The 9,419-nt window shown below is 43.8% G+C and overlaps 1 protein-coding gene across 3 annotated transcripts in view; it reads right to left on the reverse strand.

Moving 5' to 3' along the window:
• Window positions 1–8,765, reverse strand: part of G3bp1 (G3BP stress granule assembly factor 1) — a 29,604-nt gene extending 20,839 nt beyond the window's left edge. Inside the window, exons 1-2 of one of the 3 annotated variants that reach the window (XM_076936813.1) lie at window positions 8,627–8,689; window positions 4,746–4,874 (exon numbers count right to left, since the gene is read on the reverse strand). The gene's annotated coding sequence lies outside the window, so the exon portion shown is untranslated. Of the gene's footprint in view, window positions 1–4,745; window positions 4,875–8,626 lie in introns of those variants that run through there. The other 2 variants (XM_034506678.2, XM_034506676.2) reach the window with 2 other exon arrangements.
• Between the last annotated feature and the right edge of the window lie 654 nt (window positions 8,766–9,419).

The raw sequence follows: 9,419 nt of genomic DNA on the forward strand, positions 1-9,419 counted from the left end.
ATGGCCAGCACAAAATGAACTCAATGGTATTTTTGGAGGTTGGTTGGTTTGTTTGTTTCACAATGCTTTGTCTGGGCATTTTTTTTTAAATCTTCCACAGATCTTTTGTTTATATATGATGGTCTCCAATTTTGAATTTGGGTTTTCTGTGTGTCTGTGCTTTTTCTCTGGCTGAGTTTTTTTTTTTTTTTTTTTCAGTTTGTTTGTTTGTTGTCATACTCTGGTTTTTGTTTTAGCTTACTACTACTAGATGCCTGTTTGTATTCTAATGAAGGAAAAAGAAGGGGTATGAAGAAGATCTGGGAGGAGGTGGAAGAGGGGAAACTGTAATCAAAATATACTGCATGAAAAAATCCATTTTCAAAAAAGAAACTGAATCATAAAATATACAGGACTGCAGGGGTGGGAGTCAGTAGAGTGCTCACCTGCCATGGCCCTGGAGTCTGTCTCAGAGACACAAAAAGAAAAAGCAGCAACATATTCTCACACACACACACACACACACACACACACACACACACACACCTATTTCCTATAGGCTAAAACTGACTGGCTTGCAAGCTTCTACATAAATTTTCAAAACTTCTCACTTGACCTCAGGTTACTAGATCTCATACCATCTTTGCTGAAATGGACAGTGCCAATTAAGGGTTCTCCACCACCCCTGTCCAACCACCCTGTCCACTCCAGTGCTGATAGACGAGAAGCAGGAACAATGAAAGCCAGCCACCCCACTGCCAAAGTCTCAACACTGCTGCTTACTCTTTCCAACAAAATCAAAATTAGCATGTCAACAGCTCACTTTAAGTGACAGTTCTAAGGTTTGAATGATAGAATATAAGAAGTTACTATCCACAATGAACAGTGCTGAGGAACATGCTTGGCATAACAAGGCCCTGGGTTCAGTTCCCAGCACCAAAGACTGAAAATTACTAAAAACAACCCAGCTTGGGAATAGAGCACTTGCCTAGAATGCAAAACAGGGCATATAATCAAAGCAGAACTGTCAATTCCCAGGAAGTACCAGGCAGACCACAAACAAAACATTTAAAACTATCTCTTCTCAGGCAATCAATAACAAGCAGCAAGGGTGGGTGTTGTACTACGAGGACAGAGTCTGGAATAAATAACCTACAATTCTCTCCTGGGCCCATCTACAAAGAACTCACCATAGCATAAGACAAAAACAGACATAACTGCTGCCTTGTCTATAAAATGTAAGATTAGTAACATCAAAGAGAAACTGGCTGAGTTCTTGCTTATACCACAGGAATCTCTGTGAGGTGACCACATGTACATGTAAATGACTGAAAAGTAAAGAAAATTAAAATAAAACCCTTAAAACCATCAGTCCCAAGACTGAAAACCAACACTGCCTGTACCGCATCACCAGGGTCTAAGGCCCAGTTTACCCATCTAAGAGTCATATTCTGTATAATAATCATGAAGTCAGCACAAAAATTCAGGCGTAGATGTTCACAACTGTAATCCCAGTTCTGAGTGAACCCCAGCAGGAGGATCATGAGTTCAAGGCTAGCCTGGACTACATAATGAATTTCAAACCATCCTGAAAGAGATCTAAAAAGCAATTTTAATAAAAAAAAAAAACAGGTCAATTGTTATTAAAAGCACCATGTAGCTGGGCAGGCACAAGCCTTTAATCCCAGCACTTCAGAGGCAGAGGCAGGCAGATTTCTGAGTTTGAGGCCAGCCTGGTCTACAGAGTGAGTTCCAGGACAGCCCAGACTATACAGAGAAACCCAGCCACGGAAAAACAAACATAAAGAAAAAGCACCATGTAGTAGTGAGGAAAATGTTTCAATACATTTTCAGTACCTACAAAGTAAAGCCAGATAGGTAGTCTTAATAAACACAAATAAATGCAAATGACCTCTTTTAGCAGGTTAGCTATGAAAATAGACAAAGGGATCCATGGAACTAACTTATCAAAACAGTGAAACAGTGTTCAAACTAGGCTTGTGGCTCAGTGGCAGAGTGTCTAACTAGCATGAATAAGGCCCTGGGTTCAATTTCCCATACTACAATAAAACACACCCACATATTTATGACTAATTCCAAAGGATAGTACAAACACAAGCAAGCATACCACATTCTTTAAGAAATTGTAATACGCCGGGCGGTGGTGGCGCACGCCTTTAATCCCAGCACTTGGGAGGCAGAGGCAGGCGGATTTCTGAGTTCGAGGCCAGCCTGGTCTACCGAGTGAGTCCAGGACAGCCAAAAGCTATACAGAGAAACCCTGTCTCGAAAAACAAAAAAAACAAAAACAAAAAAAAAAAAACAAAAACAAAAAAAAAAAAAAACAAAAAAAAAAACAAAACAAAAAAAAAAACAAAACAAAACAAAACAAAAAAAAGAAATTGTAATACAATTCAATATACATACCCAAACAACAAACTCAGAAGGCAGGCTAGGAGACAGCTCTATGATTAAGAGTACTTACTGCTCACTCAGATCCCAGCACCAGCATGGGATAGCTGACAACTGCCCTTAACTCCAGCATCAAGGGTTCTAATGGTCCTTGTGGCCTCTGTGGGCATGCACAAGTTCACCTATCCCTTAATCTTGAAATGGGTCAAACCAAATCAGCAAACAGAAGCCAACCTTCCAAAGAAAACTACATAACAGTTAAGTTAGCCAAGGATTCTTTTTCTCCCCAGTGCTTGGTTTGAACTTAGAGAATGCCAGGCAGGATCTCACTAAATTGCCCAGGCTAACCTTGAACCTGCTGGCTCAGCTTCTTTACTCACACAGGGGCACTGGGAATACTTTTGCGGGGTAAACAGTTCACTCTCTTGATTGTGGTGATAACTACATGAGCATAAAAGTCAGACCACCTGTCTAAATGTATGTAGATCCTGATAAAGTCATCCTTAAATGTCCCCCTACACTAACAAAATAACCCCAAAAGACATTAAAATGGTTTTCCAGAAAGACCGAAAGGAGTGCTAATCTACATGGAAAAATTAATTTTCATGCACCCCCAACCCTGGCTTTTTTTTTTTTTTTTAAAAAAAGGTAAGGTCTCACCCTGTAGACCTGGCTTCAATTTACCACATAGAGCAGGCTGGTGTGGCATTATCTACCTGCCTGACTCCTGACTGCTAGGAATAAAGGTGTACAGCAACATGCCAGGTTAACCATCTTTTAATTATTTATTTAGTATGCATGCATGTACACACACAAGCACTCACGCATATGGACATCAGAACTGAACTTGCTGGAGTCTGCTCTCCTCAGAAAGGAATTTTTAAAAAAGCAATGCAAAATATTAATTAATAGAGTAGTGACAAAGTGTCATTTTGACTATTTTACAAATGTATCAAGAGCACCAAAACACAAAAAACAACACTGAACACCTTAACATTGAGAATATAAAGTAGCTACCTGTGTTTGAAGGGTATACATTGTATTTCAATGTTTGAAATCAAGACTCTGGGAACTGAAACAGTGTCTTTCCAGGACCAGAGCAACTTTGTTGCTTCTAACTTTGTTGTCAATCTCTTCAGAAGCAAGTGTAGCCCCACTCCTAGATGGGACAATCTGTTAATCTGTCACCTAAATCCTTTGGACTCACTACCTGCTACAATCCCTCCAAAATTCTCTCTGGTAAAAGGCTAATTTTAACTTGGGCCATGCAACACACCCTGTTAATTAATGCAAGGAAGAAAACACTTAAGTAACAACAGAGAAGCAGCCAGGCCTCACAGAACATGACCCCAGTTACTAGGAAGACTACAAGTTCAAAATTTGCCTCAGATCCAGAGTTGAAAACCATCCAGGGCAAGGAGCTCAAATAATAAGTAAAGAGGCCTAGAAACGTAAGGTGCTCAGCACTGGTCTATCTGTCCAAGACCCTAGGCTTACTGCCAAGTACACAAAGAGAAGTGGGGGGGGCCCGAGCAGAGTGATTATACCAACAAAACATTAACACACAAATCATTAAAAGGTGGTTAATATTAGGTACAACTCAAAGAATAAAAATTAATACCACAAGGTCCCATTGATCAAATCACTGAATTATCAAGGGGACCTGGGTCTACTGAATCCCTGCATTTCAGGAGGTTGAGGCAGATCAAATTCAAGGCTAGCCTGGGAGACAAAATCAAAACAAAAATAAAGTACTAGACAAAATAGACATAAATTCATGGGGTGCTGAAGAGATGGTTTAGCATTTAAGAGCACTAACTGCTCTTCCAGAGGTCCTGAGTTCAATTCCCAGCAACAACATGGTGACTCACAACCATCTGTAATGGGATCTGGTACCCTCTTCTGGTGTGTCTGAAGATAGCTATAGTGTTCATATAAATATTCAAAACAGTCTTCAAAATCAAGATTGTCTATATACTTTTAGTCCCAGCAGAAGAATCAAGCATTAGAAGCTAGATTACGTTATAGGAGACCCTACCTCAAAACAGATCAATAAATAAATAAATAACCTAGCTGGGTGTGGTTACATAACCCTTTGCCTTTAATTCCAGAACTAAGGAGGCAGAGGCAAGTAGATCTCTGAGTTCAAGGATAGCCTGGTCTACATAGTCAAGAGTTTCTCACAAAAACCTATAAATGTTAGCAACTTTAGTATACATGCCTACAAACTCAGATTCTCTCTCCTAAAGGAAATAGTCACATTTCCCTTCCCTTGGGTATGAGTAGGAGATGGTGGTACAGACCTCTGTGGTCTTCCCACAGAACCATAAACCCAATCCAGTCATAAGACAAACCTGAATGAGATCCTAAGTGTCAAGGTCACGAAGGATAAAGAACAGAAACTCACAGATGAGAAGAGTCTAAGGAGACAAGAAGACTTTGGAGTGGATCCTGAAACATAGAAAGTACATTTGCAGAAGCACCTGAAGAAACCAAAATAAAGTCTATATCAATGGGGTTTACCAATTTATTTTGATAAATACACATTGACCACATAGGATGATAATCTGTGTTAGTTACAATTCTTCTACAACTCTAAAACTATATCAGGAAGAAAAATGACAAATATCAGTAAGCTGGACCATGTGTTATTTTCTCCCCAAGTAGACCCTGCCCATTCCAAAATTAGCAGAAAACTACTTAACCTATGTATGGCAGTCCACACCTTAATTTAATCCCAGCCTCAGGAGCACAGGCAGCCTGTGATGGACAGACAGCAACACCCCAAAGTGTAGGGATATAACCCAAGGGCAGAACACTAGCCCAGCATGCACAGGGTCCTGGTTCTGGTTTGATTCCAAGCACTATAAAAAAAGAAAAATTGGCAAGAGGAAAAGGCAGCTTACACTCAATTCTGAGTAACAACTCCAACTACTTAAATCCCAATGCAGAGGTGGACATGCCAGGATTTTCTTTTTAGGGTAGAGTTTCACATAATCCAGGCTGGCCTGAACTCCCAAGATAGCCCTGAGACCATTTTTACAACACTAGGAGTGCCTGGGGTTGCGGTTCAGTAAGAGTCCATATTGGGTCCTGGTTTCAGTCTGCCATAGCAAAGTAACCGCTTAGTGACTAGCCGAAACACACTGCTCTTTGCCTTTTACACCTAAAAAAGGCAGCACCTGCAGAAGAACAGCACTGCAAAGCCTTCCCAGGCCCGCAGCTTTCTTTATGCTTTGTAATGCAGACTATGCTCTTAGCCTATCACCTGGCTAGCAGCTCAGTTTTCCGAAATAAAGTTGCATTAAAAAATATTAAAATATATTAAAAATAATAAGTAGAGAACAGTAAATATTTCTAGCTAACAGCCACTAGTCACCAGCTACAAGTGGGGTGACAGCTGCTGAATCTAAATTTAACACCTGAGGTTGGACGAAGGTTCTCCTGAGCTTGGGCAAAAGTTCCCCCACTAACTGTGACAAGTACAGGGGAAAAAGAACATTACTTCTTTCTTTTGAGACAGGGTCTGAGCTGTGAAGCTCTGGCTGGTCTGTAACTCGCTACATAGATAAGGCTGATACCTGGGAACAAGAGCTCTATTTGCCTCTGCCTCAGAGTGCTGGATTAAACATGTGTACTACCACACCTAGCTTATCTACCTATTTGACAATTATCCGGTCGGTAAGTCAGCAATGTAATATAAACTCTAAAGCATACAACTCTATTTCAGCACTGTAACTTTAAAAACAAAAAAAAAAAAAAAAAAAAAAAAAAAAAAAAACAAACAAGTAACCAGGCAGTTCTATTACATTGACAAAAAAAAAAAAAAAAAAAAAGAAAAAACTTGGTTTAGGTTACAAATTCTCAGTTTTCTATTAAACCTGTTAGCATTGGACTAATTCATTAAAAAAAAAAAAACTCATGCAGCCAGGTGCTGGTGGCACAGTACTCAGGCGTCAGAGGCAGGCAGATCTCTGCATTCAAAGCCAGCCTAATCTACAGAGTGGGTTCCAGGACAGCCAGGGCTACACAGAGAAACCATATGGGGGGGGGGGGGGGGGAGAGAGGTAGAAAAACAATATGCAATCATAAACCTATTTTAAAAACCTAAAGTCAACCTATGTCTTGTGCTTTCCATGTAGTTCAGAAATACAAGGAAATTCATTATATAAACAATGACAATTTTTAAAAAAAAAGACTGACCTGCACCAGCAGTAACCTCTGACCAGCTTGGAAGGGAGCACCCAAGGCTTCTGTCACTGTGCTTCCATTCACTGCTTTCTGATACTGAGCTATAGTCAGTTTCTCATTCCTACCCTGCTAACCACCTGCCTGAGGCCAAGAGAACAGGTCTTTTGAGTGTGTGGGGATGACATTAACAACCATTCACCTTGATATACTTGACCTCAAGCAGTTAATAAAACTACCTGGACTCAAACTTCCCAGGTTAAATGCAGGTCACTACCTTAATTTTAAAAGGTAATGAATTACTAGCATTCACCTACCCCTACATGCAGGTTAAGTACAACACGTTCCAAGGAAACAATGTTATATTCAGAAGCAAGCCAGTTAAGTTCAGCAAGCATCCTCACAGCCTTTGGTTCTTTACTGCCACTTTGTATTTACTTGGAAAACAGAAGCACAACTTTAAACGTGCTTGGTTTTTAACTTTTTGCAAGGATGTACACCTTCAGAGCTAGTCCTAACGCTTTGCTTGTCGTCTTGTTTCAGAAGGAAACATCTGCTATCTAACCTGCTTTCTAAAGCTGGGAGTAGAGGTGATCGATCCTCAGCCCAAAGAAAGATAGGCTGACCACAAATCCTTGAAAATATCTTTGCAAACCCTATAAATCCAACCAAATAAATACTAAATTACTCAGCTGGACTTGGTGGAATGAACCTTAATTCCTGGCACTGAGGAGATTCTGAGATCCTCCTGAGTTACAGGCCAGTAAGGGCTCCATAGTAAGAATTAAAAAAATAAAAAACTCGTTGCTCATAAATGGCTTGACAGGAGACCTAACTGCTTGCCAACAAACCCAATCGGTGACTGTGACTATGCCCCTATGCACAATAACTGCATCTTCTCCCCAGCAATTTCAGATGTGACTTATTTTTGTGGCTCTGGTGACTGAACCTGGGGCTTCCTGTATTCCAAGCCAAGTGCTCCACCTCTGAGCTGAAGCTCGGGTCCTATCCAATTTCAAACTCTAACCTCAAGTCTGGTGAGAATTAAACTCTTCGTTTCCTTGGACTTGTATTCTTCTCAAAGGTTTTTATCTAAGTTTGTTCTGATTCAAAACTAAAACATTAGAAGTTAAAAAGGGGTCTAGAGAAGTCAAGATCTAATGTCAGAGTTTGACTTCCTGCTGGCGGGAATTTCCCATTACCTAGAGGTACGTTTCGGACCTGCTGAGGGGCACACTCAGTTACATTATACTGCCTATATTTTCTTCTCTAATTTTCTCAGAAGCTAACTTGAAGGCGCATCTATCTATCCACGTAGGTGCAAAGAAAGCCAAGTCCTCCTTTGTCATTCAAAACCCCGCTTGCAATCTCCCTTCTCTGGAGTCCCACGCTGGCTCGCACAGATGCCACCACCGGTCTTCTCATGCTGAGGTTTGCACCCCAGGTTCAAGAGCTCGGTGGCCAAGTGCCCCACAGCCACATTGCCTGCACAGACGCCTATCCTTTCCCTACTGAGGCCCTTGCTTCTACCTCGTTCTCCAGTTCACTGTGCCTACCTGATCGCACCCAGGTGACCAGGAAGGGCGGGAAAAAAGGGAACTCCCGGCATAGTGCAGGGGAAAACAGTGGGATTTGGAGAGATCACGTCTTGGCGTGGCTGTCTCTGCACCACTGAGCCTTTGATCCCGGAGTTGCGCGCCTCCGTTCTGCAGCCCTGGAAGGCGCGATCACGCTCTCAGCTTGGGCTCCCCCAACCCCCATCCTCATATCCGAAGGCTTCCTTAGGGTCCAGGCCCAGCTACATCATCCCAGAGAGCCGGCGCGCGCCAGAGAATGCGCATGGAGCACGTAGGGCCGGCCAGACGCGTGACGCCCGCCGTTGGCGCGCCGGACCACGCGCGGGGCCCAAGGCGCAGGCAGGAGGCCGCGCCGGCCGTTGGTGGGGGTGGGGACGCGCCGCGCGGCCTCCCCGGGCGCTCCGCTCGCGGCCGCAGCTCGGCTCACGCCCGGCCTGCATCCGATCAGCCCCACCCGCGGGCCCATGTACCTGAGCGGCTGAGCGGGAAGACAGGGCTGCAGCGTGGGAGGAGGTGGCGGCGTCCCTCGCGCGATGCCGCGGCACGCGTGCCCGCCGCCCGCTATATAGCCGCGCTCAGCCGAACCTGCTGCTCCCTGCCGCGTGCAGGGGCCAATGGCCGCCTCGCCGCCGCGCCCCTTGGCTGCGATTGGACAGTGCCTTCGTCCAGGGGCCGGGCTCCTGAGTGGCTGCCGCATCTGCCTATAACTGAAGGATCCAGAGCCCAGATAGACACGAAGCCGCACCAATACTTGGGTGGGCTATAAAAATGAGGGCGGGATGCACTGAGAGCGACACTCAGACAAGCCAATAGTTGCATGCACCCGTTCTCATTGGCTTACATTTTTTTTTCTGGGCGGAAACCCACTGTCCAGGCAGGAGCGGTTGATCCACAAGGTGGTGCCCGTGTACTTTGGGGAAGTAAACCCCATGCAACTAGGAGGTAGGCGCGGGGGAGTATGGAAGCCCCCAGCCAATCGCAACACCGGATGGAGCTGATTGACAGGGAGGGATGAACCTCTCCAAAAGCAGCCCCAGGGCCTCGGTGCCCTCTGGGGCGGTTAAGAGGATGTCCTAGCTGCCTCTTCCCTTTGCTTTCCTTTCTCTTCCTCTTAGGTCGAATCCTGTCCTCCAGGACCCCTCTCCCGCCTTCCTTGGTGACTTTGGTACCCAGGATCTAAGTCACAGTCTCCCGGGTTTCTTTTTTTTGGTTGGGTTTTTTTTTTTTCCCCTCTTCGCATCCAAACTTTTTTTGCATGCATTT

Source organism: Arvicanthis niloticus, chromosome 6, assembly GCF_011762505.2.
Source record: "Arvicanthis niloticus isolate mArvNil1 chromosome 6, mArvNil1.pat.X, whole genome shotgun sequence".
Classification (NCBI taxonomy): domain Eukaryota; kingdom Metazoa; phylum Chordata; class Mammalia; order Rodentia; family Muridae; genus Arvicanthis; species Arvicanthis niloticus.